The following is a 12,068-nucleotide window of genomic DNA, read 5'->3' as shown; positions in this document are numbered from 1 at the left end:
TGTTCAGAATGGACTCCTTGAGCGATTCAGATTGTCCCTCCAATCCTAGCTCCTCCAAACCTTACTCCACGATGTCAAGTCGGTCCTTGACATCCGCTACCGCCACCTCCATCCTCGTCACAATATTGTCAAGGGTGCTCACCTCCCTATGAGACTGATCTCATTCCTCAATCTTGGCCAATATCTTGGCCATGGCCCTCTCGATGTCATCGAGACGAGACTCCATAGATGAGCTTGAGTCCTTCGACCTCTTGCTCTTTCTTGTCTCCTGGGGCTCCATGGTGATCTTGCTTGGATCTGTCATCCCAACCTGGATAGCTCTGATACCAATTGTCACGGATTTAGAATTTCTTCACACATCCCGTGCGGCCTTAGGAGGTTTTCTCTTCACAAAGCTCCTAAGTAAGCTTTCTAAACGACTCAAGACAATAGAGAACACAACTAGAGAGAGAAGATAGAGAGAGAAGCTCAAGAGAACTTGTTTCTCTTATTATTTGGTGATTTACACAAATGAGAGTCCATCTATTTATAGGGAGCTCTTGGTACAAAGAATAGTTAGGATTGTGACATTTGTCATCAATCTAAGGGTAAAGAACTTTCTAGATTACTACTCTGGAATTGTCTATAATGCCCTTCCTTAAGAGGTACTACACCCTTCTAGAATACTTCACACAATTCTACAAGATTACAAAAGACTAGGAGACTTCTAAAAGGTTAAGGAATTCTCTAAAAAAATCTAGGTGGTGACAAAAAGCTATGACAAACTCAGACTTAAGAGAAAAAGTTGAAAGAGAAACGAGATAAGAAAAAATAAATATATAAAAGTAAACGGTGTGTTGACTTTATTTGCAAAGCTTTTGGATTTACATATTATCAACAGCTAGAAAGTAGATCGTTGCGTGGATCATCTTCCTTGTGTGGGTCTTCGGCTTCGTATCAATGTAAAATTCTATGAAAGGTCTTGAATAAGTGTGGCTATTTGTTCCCTAAGTTTGACTGTAGTCTTCAATTCATTTCGTGGATTTCAAATCTTCAAGTGGTGATATGGCAAAAAGATTGACGTTGTTCCATGCTCTCTTCTTCCTCGTTGAAGACGACGGTAAGTTATGGCAAAGAAAATGTAAAGAGGTCCTTTTTAAAATAATAAAAAAGAATGTGCATCTATAATTGAATCTATTTGCCTTTAAATTCATTTGAAAGGCCAACGGCTTGCGTTTATCCATAGAGAGCTTGGTTTTAAGACCAAAAAAAAAAAAAAAAAGATTAAAAAAAAAAAACCTTTGATTGAATGCTATGAGATGGTGGGTTATCTTCAAACCAACCTGACATTTTTTTACTGAAAAGAAAATCTAACCAGCGATAGAGAGATGTAATTGACTTAAAAGTACATTTAATAAGACCAAAATATGTGTGTGAGAGAGAGAGAAGGGGGGCGGGAGGAATAGATCAAAAAGAGTTTGTTTGGGTGGTTTTGACAAAATGAAGACAATATAAGGTGAATCGGTGAAGGACAGTGAAGACAAGTTTGAAAAAAATAAAATGGGAGAAGAAGATGACAGAAAAAAAAATATATATGTTTTTATTTTTTTTATTTTTTTAATTCTTTCCGTATATTCGTTTACACGCCTCATTTATATGGCAACTGTACCTAGTAATTCTGTTTTTAATATTATACTCTTGATAAAACACTCAATTAAATAAAATAAGAATATTTCTAAATAAAAATAAACCCAAACCCCCAAAAAAAAAAAAACAGAGAGAGAGAGAAATTCAGCTTAAGGTTCAAGCGGAGGAGAGCAGAGCCTTGGTTTTCCACTTTCAATTCTCTCGCTGGGGGGAAGATGTATATTATTTAGTGAGAAGCTCAAACTCTCTTCCTCTTTTGCTCGGGTTCTTTGATAACTCTACGGGGTTCGTGGGAATTTCGAACTCGGTATCAAGCTTTTGATGCCAAGTTCCAGTATGCGATTCGGGTTCTTGCTTTCTGCGTGGATCTCTTCCTGTCTCTCTTTTTTTTTTTTTTTTTGTGTTCTGGGGTTTGGAATTCTTCTTTTGTTGGTTTTGTTTATATGAATCCGAGTAACGGGAAGGGCTCGATGTCAACGGCCAGTTCAAGCGCAGCTTGGAAAGCCGGTGATGTCGCTCCTGACCAGTTCCCGGCGGGGCTACGTGTGTTGGTCGTAGATGATGATCCCGCATGCCTTGTGATCATGGAGAAGATGCTCAGGGCTTGTCTTTATGAAGATATTCTTCTTTAATTTCTCTCTGTTAATCATAATTCTTGTTCTCTGACTCGCTGTTTGCTTTTGTTTCGCGGGCTCTCTCCGTTTGTTTGGATGAAGAAGATTTTTTGGCTAATTTTAATCCAGATATATGTTTGCGTGAGTGTGTCTTCTTTTCTTCTTTCAATCGTTCTGTTATAAAAGTTCTTTGTGAGTTTTCGGGGCGTGTGTATGGAAGAGGGAACTTCTGGAGGAAAAAGCAATGAAATGGGTTCTTTGTTTCTGGTTATTTCATCTTTGAAATTTTCAACTGTAAATTGATCGCTATAGTTGACTTGGTTAGAGATTCTGATTTGGCTGAACAATTAGCTTATATTGTACAAACTTCTCGTGCTTTTGAGTGCTTGTCTTATCTCTGAGATCAGGTTAGCTTTCAATTTGTGCATTCAGAACCATAATTTTTTTTTCTTTGGCCCTACAGGGTTTTCAATTGTTCACAGTGTTTAATGATTGATTAAAATTGGTTTTGTAATTTCAGTTACCAAATGCAATAGAGCGGACTGCGGAGATCGCATTGTCGCTGCTTCGAGAGAACAAAATGGGGTTTGATATTGTTGTAAGCGATATTCACATGCCTGACATGGATGGATTCAAACTCCTGGAGCACGTTGGGCTGGAGATGGACCTGCCTGTAATCAGTACGTACCCTCTCATAATCAGTGTGAATGGGTTTAGCAACCATGAATCCAAGTTAGGGCCTGATATCTTATTTATGTAATTGTACAGTGATGTCAGCAGACGATGGGAAAAATGTTGTCATGAAGGGCGTGAATCATGGTGCTTGTGATTACCTAATCAAACCAGTGCGGATCGAAGCATAGAAGAACATATGGCAGCATGTGGTTCGGAAGAGTAAGAATGAGTGGAGGGAATTGGAGCAGTCAGCGATAATACGTGCAAAAATATAGAGAAGAGATGAAAATCAATTGTATTTCACTCAGTAAAGAATTACAAAATACAAATGTTCCCATAATTGATAAGTGTAGGGACTGAAGTATAAAAGGAAATACTCTAATTACAATCAATCAAGAAAACAGAATCAAACTGTACAATGAAACTGAATGGTGTCAACATTTATACAAGGAAACTAAATTGTGTCAACTGTCCTCCAGTGATTGCTGTCTTGCCAAAGATGCTGAGTCTGAGTCTTGGACTTGAGCGTGATCAGCATTAATCAAGGCTCCAACTGAGGCTGAAATCAAGCCTCTATCTTTGTAATTTGAGTTTTCAATTGAGTCTGTTCTAACAATATGATCGCGTCGTGCAAAGTACTAAAAAAAAAACACGGATGATTTGGAAAAGCTAGATGAGATAATGATTTTGTAAATAGTAGTAAGATAGTTTATGAATAGCTCTGAGATGGTTTGAGTTTTGGAAAATGAAAAAGAAAAAGTTGAATAAAAAATTTTATAAATTAAAATATTGTTAGAATTTTTTTTTAATATTTTTTCTATTTGGAGATTTAAAAAAGTTGAATTATTTTTTATTTAAAAGTTTGAAAAAATTGTAATAATTAGTTTGAAAAAGTTGTAAAGGTTAATTTGAAAGTTTTGTATTTGAATTATGTTTGAGAATGAGATAAAAATTTGGGAATGAAATCTATTTCCAAATAAGCCATAACATCATCTGGTACGGTACGATGACAATTGTATATAAAGTAACAATACTTATATATGTGTGTGTGTGTGTGTTGATGTCGTGCATGTTTTACTGTCCAAGCAACTCCTCGGTGGCCGAGTTGTACATGCAACAATAGAGAAGTGAAGGCTTAGGGGTGGTGAGAAACATCTCCACTGCTTGAGTCAGAATATACTTCTCTATATGTGAGTTACAAGAGCTTGAGTAGGGAAAGTATCTAAATAGTTTTTTTCCCATGCAAGGGCATATATATGTATCTAGTAGGGATGGTTCTTGGTAAGTTGATTCTAGGGGTGTTGCTCCATACTCAGGCTGTGTCTCCTTTCTTTTTCTTGCCTTGCGACAAACCATCCAGGTCCAATTAGTGACCATTAACAGTCCAAGAGGCACGTGGTGGTGTGCATGCCTCTGTCCATTTTTAAATGTGGCGTGGCCTCACATTATGGTGTGCTTGTCTCTGCCCTCCATTAAATGCAATGTGACCTCGGTCAGGAGCGCCCACCCTTAAAGCTTATCCAGCCGATGAGACTCAGGAGTAAGGGTTGTCCCTAACTTTGGGTATAGGGATTGTCGGCCAGTAATAGTGTCAGGCATGTTGACCCTTGACTCCATCTAATGTGTGTCGTTTAACTACTTCCTTTGGACTTCTTGGTTTGGCTTTGCTCTTCCTGGCTCGGACCATCTTATCCTCTTGGGCCACTTTTACTCTGTTGGGCTACTCTTAAGTCTATTTGGGGTTCATGAGCTGGGTTTGTTCGGTTTAGTCTAATACAGGGAATGACCCTCTCATAATATGGATATTATAAAGTAATTTTTCATCCGTAATTTAATGTCATTTAAAAAATTGAAAAAAAAGTATAAACATCATTGTATTTTTTTAATTTCGTCAAAGGAGACATATTTAAAAATAAAAAAATAAAAGGCAAAAAAATATAAATAATTGTTTTGTTTTTTATTGGTAAAAGTAGTTGCTTGAGATGAAGAATTTTGGAGAAATAAGTATGTTTAATAATATGTTTAGGATGGGACTCATGATTAGAGTGACAAAACTCAAAGGGCCCCGGCATGAAAATATATAAGAAATTAAAGAAAGAAGAAGAAGAAGACAGGGAAAAAGTTGCATGCATGCATGCATATTGGGACTGATTTTCTTCAATTTTCATGCGACGCCAAGTGGAAGAGTGTAAAATCAGCTCATTATCTTCAGTTGTAGCTGGAAGGAAGGAAGGAACCCACCATCATCGTTCACGCAAACAAACAAACAAATTAAAACAGTTTAATATTGTGGGCGTGAAATGATGCAGCCAGCAGTCAGTCAGTCACGCATAAACACATATTATTCGAATTCCCTTAAAAAGCATCTCAACCCCCCATAAAAAGCTTAAACCCCAAGCCATAAACAACTATCATTTGACAAAAACCAAACCCTTTCATCAACAACTTTAAAATTAAAGATTTGAATCTGTTGGGAGAACCCCCTAAAGCCAAAAAGCTACCAATAAGCTCCTTAGGCGTTCCTGGGTTCTGTCTTGGACCCTGCACCTCAACGGACGCGCTCCATGTCATGATCTCTAGCTAGCAGCGCCTTAGCTATCTAGTTCTCAGTAGCTCTGCTTGAGAGAGAGGCAGAGGTTAATCTTGGACTGGGAAAGAGACATCTTCTTCATGTTCATCGTAAGGCAAAACAAAGGTTCATAGGGAATATACGGTGTCAGCTGTGTGCTACTTTAGCATGGTCTCTGCTTTTCTTGCACTGAAAAAGAATGCAAGCTAGTATTTATTTATTCAGTTTTTATTTTATTTATTTTACTTTAACTTTCATTGTTTTTAGAAAATTAATAAATTAAAAAAAGCAGTGACTGAATTTCTGGTTTAAGGGATTGGAACCAGTAGTGTTGGTTGATGATACCTTGTTTCTTCTTTTTTTTTTGTTGATGTCAGGAGCCATGTTTGTGCTCTTTGTTCCCGTGAAAAGGAAGGTGATGAGGCACATTTATTCAAGAATTATGGGACTAGTCCTTCCATTATTGCAATTTTTAAAACGTGGTACCGAATGTTTTGAATTGTAATAATATACCTTCTCAAATACCTTTATTTTCATCCCTTTGATCAATGCAACATATACAAAAATACAAGACCAAAAAAGAAAAGACATGCATACAATTTCAATTGCTCGAAATTACGACTTACGGTTTCAATATATATGTATGTATGTATAGGTTTCTTCCAAAATTAAACCTTCCAGTACTCAATCTATTTAATTTCTATATGTTTTGTCATCATGTGAGAGGGGAAAATTAATAGAATTAGGTGTAGTTTGGATAGTAAGATGAATTTAAATGAATGTTGAATAAAATATTATTTTTTAATATTATTATTATTTTAATATTTAAAAATTTTAATTATTTATTATATTTTGTGTAAGAATTTAAAAAAATTATAATAATAATATTAAATAAGATAAAATAAAATACTTTCATAATTCAAACTAAACTTAACCTTATTATATTTTCAAAAAGAAATAATTTTAAGATATTAAAATGAAAACGAGTTGACAGCTGTAAACTAACATCGGTTAATTCTATTGAAATAATTAAACATGTGACTCTCATACATGTGCTAAAGAACCAACACCCAATAATTTAAATGACCAATTTTGAAGATTTTTTTTAACCAGTTTGTTGCCCATATGACTAACATAAGAGGGGAGGTGAATTGAATTGTATTTTAAAAAAATAACAATTATAAATCAAATATACAATATAAAATATAAACAAAATACGAAACAGTAATAAATATAAAGAGTAAGGGTAAGAGAGAAGCAAACTCAGTATGTTAACGAGGTTCGGCCCTACTACCTACGTCCTCGCCTCAAGCTACCCCTTGAGGATCCCCAAATTCACTATTCAACCTCCTTCAGGTAGAGATAGAAACCTATTACACCTTTGAACAATATCGCTATAAAGGATCCGTGTAGAACACCCTCTACACTTGCAATCACCTTACACGTGGTGATTTAACTATTCTCTGTGTAGAACACTTTCTACACGCACAAGGGTTATACACACCCTTTTACCGATACAAGAGCTGATAGTGGGTAGGTTATCAGAAAATACTCCTCAATGAGTGAAACAAGAACAATACAGCGCAAACTATATATCTCAAAATGAACAAGGATTAAGGCTCAATGCTTAGAAAAGAGATAATAAAAGCTTTGAATGAATGTTGTATGCTCTTGGTGTTGTGAATGTGAAGCTCTCAAATGATCTATTTATAGGCATATGAGATTTCATATTCAAATTTAAAAAGATTCACATGTCAAAGACAACATCATTCACTTTTTCAAAAAAATCAAGTGTAATTTTTTACTTTTGGCATATGACAAAAGGAACACACTTTCTTTTTTAAAAAATTTAAACCTAATCTTTTACTTTTTGCATATGACAAAAGGAGCACACTTTCTTTTTCAAAAATTCAAACCTAATCTTTTACTTTTTGTATATGACAAAAGGAGCACACTTTACTTTTCAAAAAAATCAAACAAAATCATCTACCTTTTGTATAAGTCTAAAAAAGCATCAATCACTTCTGAAAATATTCAAATAAAACATGCACATGTGAAAGATAACAATCAATTATCTTTAATATTTTCAAAGTTCAATCCTTTAATCAAAGCATGCACATGTAAAAGATGACAATCAATCATCTTTAATATTTTCAAAATTAATTTTCAAAAATATTTATGCACGTGTGGAAAATATATTTTAATACTTTATGATAAAATATTAATTTTGAGCATTAATCCTAATTTTGAATTTTAAGAGATTTACAACATTACTCTATGACTTTAATGTGAACTTATTTCCTTCTTGCTTATGCTTGATTTTTTGATGTGCTTGACTCTATTGTGTGGACAACTTGAGCTTGAAACTCCTTTATTATTTGAATTCATTTGTTATTATCAAAATCTATGTGTAGATTTATAATCACATGAAACTTGAAACCTTGGATTCAATACAGTTTATACAGTAAACTTTTGTCTAAGCAGTCTAAGGAGATGATTGGGTATTTGGAGTATTTCTGAAATTGTGACTAGTAGTAAACTGGTTCAAGTGAAGATATTTTATTGGATTTTTAGAAATGATAGAGGAAATTTTGAATAAAAATATTTTAAAATTAAAATTTATTTAAATATGGTTTTTTAATATAATTATTTATTTTAAAATTTGTATTTTTTTTTTGTTTTTTTTTAAGTTTATAAAAATATTATTGATTTTAGGTTTGAATAATAATTGGATAATGACTAAATAAAAATACTAAAAATTAAAAATTATTTTCTATTTTAGTGATATTTGAGAATTATGATAACTATGAGAATTCTCATATATAGTGTCCAAACATGTTCAAAACTTAGTCACTTTATTTAGACGATACTACTGTGCCTCCTAGCTTTTATAGTTGTGTGTGCCCTTACCTTAGTGCAATTGGCCTCTTTTTTTTTTTTTTTTACTAGAAAATTAAATCTGATTTTAATTTTAATTTTTTTTAATTTGATCCCTAATTTTAATTAATTTTCCCATTAATTTCTTTAAACATTTTAGAAAATAAGATTAAAAAAATAAGATACATTAGCGATCAAATTTATGATGTAAATATAGGGGAATATTAGCATTTTCCATGTCATTTAGAAACTCTAATATACTGTTAATTAATGGGATCAATATTTTCTAAAGTTTTCGTTGGCATTTAAGTACTTTAAGTGCAAATGAATTGGCTTAAAACCATTGATGGCTCATCTTAATATTATCGAAAAATTTTTATACCAACAACAAAAAATGCTGTAAAACATATTGAATGTATCTTTCTCTTTTACAATTGAGGGTATTTTTTTTTTTTTTTTCAAAGGAGGGCTAGAATTACAAAAAGATTACATAAGTAAATACTATAAATAGATATAATTTCATGTAATCTGTTAAATCTGAACTATAATAAAGATAATTTTACAATTTGACAAATTATATTAATTATTTATGAGATTATTTTTGTATAATTATTTTTTAGTTAAATAATTTCTTTTTCTAATCATTGTCGACATTCAATAAAGAAGAGACAAGTACTTTTAGGTTGTGTTTAGGTGTTGAGAATACCTCAACACTTTTCAACATACTCTATTATTATTTATTATTTTTATTATTAATTTTTATCTACTTTTTACTATTATTCAATACTTTTTATTACTATTTAATATTATATTATTATTTTTTACTATTATTCACAATATATCTCAATACCTAAATCCAACCTTAATCTCGGGTCAAGTTCTTAATCAAATGTTGCGAGAAAATAAATGCAATTTTAATTCGTTAAACAAGAAAATAATAATAATAATAATAAGGATAATAGATGATGGATGGGATCATCGGAGGAAGGATATAAAACCTTGGGGAAGGGGACCTTATCTCTTAAGGTGCGGCTAAAAAGGACACGCGTCGGTTGGGGGGAAGAGAGATGGCATGGTAGATGAAAAGCGGATTAGAGGGTACTCAGACTAGAGAAGCACTTGACAAAAGCTTGGCATCACCAGCTTTAAAATGAGAACTGAAAAGGACCTTAGACAAATTCTAACAAATAAACCAGTTTGTTCGATAGTCCGTTCGATTAAACTCAAATCGAACTTGATTTGTTAAAAAAAAAAAGATCGTTCGTTAAAGTAGATACCTGCTCGATTTGTAAATGATACATACCCGACAAAACTCGACTCGACTCGACTCGGCTAAGGTTCGTTTAGACTCGCTCGTTTATACTCGAGTCGACTCGTTAGCTCAACTCGATTAAAACTCATTCATATATTAATAAATATATACATATACCTATGCATGTATATATGTATTAACTAATAATATAAGCATACCACTTTTATAATTAAATATATAATATATATTCTAATTATTTATGTCTATACATTAAATATACTTGATAGGTATATTTTATAATTTATATAATAATTAATGGATAAAATTTAATAATTTCATATACTAGTAAGTGAGAACCATATATGAAATAGATATATACTATTATATTAAGTGTATGTATTAATAATATGTGATGACCCGCTTTTGCGTGTATTTTCACTGAAGGTTTGTTTTTAATTTAATTAATATATTAGTTTATTTATTTTAAATTAATGTGTTTTAAATTGGTTTTTAATTTATTTGATGTGGTGTTTATTTTATTTAGTCGTTTTACGGTTTTTAAAATCGTTTTCGGCGGATCAGTTTTGGTTTCCGGAGTGAGGACTGGACCTCATTTCTTTTCTTTTCTCTTTTTTTTTTTCCCTTTTTCCTTTTCCTTTTTCTTCTTTTCTTCTTTTCTTCTTTTTCTTTCTCTTTTCCTTTCCGGTTTCCCTCTCCCCGTGCGTCCTCCCTCTTTTTCTCATTCCCGTTGCCTCCACTTTGATCGGTCGGTTCTCCGCCGTCCGGCCACCGTTTGGTGCGCCGTCACCACCATTCTCTTTCCCTTCCACCATAGATCATCCCCACCAATTTTCAGAGTCATCGGACCAGCCGTTAGCTTTCGAGAGCCGCCGGAAGTTGCTGCACCTGCTCTGTTTTCACCCCTGTCGCCGGAATCTTCTTCAGCCCAGACCGCCGCCGTCGCTCCACCTCCGGCCACCATTTCTTCACCACTTCATCACCGACTCCTTGCCGTCCTAACCCACCTATTTCCGGCCTCCAACGACCATCGGAACAGCTCCTACGAGCTTGCTTTCCGATTTGAGTTTTCCGGCGTTTTCGCCGCCACCCACGGCCAACCACCACTTCCAATAGCTTCACAATCATCCCTAGACCATTCCCTATCAATCCTAAGCTCTAGTTTGTCCCCGTTCAAAAGTGGATAATTTATTACCCACGGACACAGTGTAAAATACACTGTTACGTTGCTTTTCTTCCGCCGTTTGCAACGCCGCAAGCTTTCTAAAAATACCATATAGCGCTGTAAGTATTTTCCAAACCCTATTTTCAGATTTAAATATATATCGCTCATTCAATTTATTTATTGTTGTTGGTTGTTGATTCCGGACTGAGTCCGAGGAGTTTCGGGGGTCGGATGGATGGAGGACGGAGTTGTCTGTATATTTGTTTTATGTTGTTGGATTATTTTATTATGCATTGTTATGGCATTACATGGTGCATGCACGCGTGTTTGTGGATTTATGTGGAAAGCCTGTGTATTGGCGTAAGTGTATTGCGGGTGCGTGTGTATCACGAGCCCAAGCCGGGATGGGTTATTATCTCGGTGGAGCTCCTCTGGTCACTCGGGAGCGGAATAAACTGAGTGATGTCCCCTGAGTTGTCGAGAGCGATGACGGGAGCGGGGCTAGGGGATGCTTGGCTACGAACGCGCCGGGCGCGGAACCGGGTATCGCCCTACTCACCGACTCCGTGGCCCTTCGCTGGCGAGGGCTAGAGGATGCTTGGCTACGAACGCGCGGGGCGCGGAACTGGGCATCGCTCGTTAGGTGTCACATGCGTAGTGGTACTCTGCGGTGTGGCACTGGAGCCAGGGTGTGCGGATGACCCCTAGGGGAGGTCATGGTGCATACGGTTAAAATTGGATAATAGTTTATGAGGCCAAATGGGACTTTTGGCGTGGGCCAGATGGACTTCTGGCGAGATATTGGGCCAAATGGACTTTTGGCGGCCAAATGTGACTTTTGGCGTGTTTTTCGGAAAGGATATGTCTTTGGGCCAAATGGGATTTTTGGCGTGTGTGGAAAAAATTATGTTTTATGGGCTTTGTGCATTGGGCATGTTTCATGCATATTGTTTGAGTCCTATGTGTTTTTATCTGGTAGCGTTTGGGTTTACTTACCTGCGGAACCATTTGTGGTTCCGTAGCTTTTGGTGCAGGTGATGAGGATGAGGAGGAGGAGGCTGAGCCCGAGGATGCGGCTCCGCCGGGTTGCTGATGATATGTTTTATATTTGTTTAAAACTGTATTTGTGGTTTTTGTAATATTTTATTTATGTATGTTTTAAACAGCCTGTATTATGTTAAGAAAAAAATTCTGGTACTTAGTTATATGACTTTCGTTATCCGCTGCGTTTTTCTTGTGCACACTTGTTGCCTTTGCACACACTTGGCACCC

The 12,068-nt window shown here is 35.1% G+C and overlaps 1 long non-coding RNA gene across 2 annotated transcripts; it reads left to right on the top strand.

Annotated features, from left to right (window-relative positions):
• The first annotated feature begins 1,730 nt into the window (after positions 1-1,730).
• LOC122318411 lies at positions 1,731-3,531 on the top strand. 2 transcript variants are annotated; one of them, XR_006244824.1, is made up of 3 exons: positions 1,731-1,855; positions 2,761-2,920; positions 3,009-3,531. It is a non-coding gene; the product is annotated as an uncharacterized LOC122318411 (long non-coding RNA). The 2 variants fall into 2 exon arrangements; XR_006244821.1 differs by having other exon boundaries at positions 1,733-2,647.
• Positions 3,532-12,068: the final 8,537 nt, after the last annotated feature.

The sequence above is a fragment of the Carya illinoinensis genome, chromosome 1, assembly GCF_018687715.1.
Source record: "Carya illinoinensis cultivar Pawnee chromosome 1, C.illinoinensisPawnee_v1, whole genome shotgun sequence".
Classification (NCBI taxonomy): domain Eukaryota; kingdom Viridiplantae; phylum Streptophyta; class Magnoliopsida; order Fagales; family Juglandaceae; genus Carya; species Carya illinoinensis.
The sequence above is the reverse complement of the archived record's forward strand: the minus strand, read 5'-3'. Positions and strand labels throughout refer to the sequence as shown.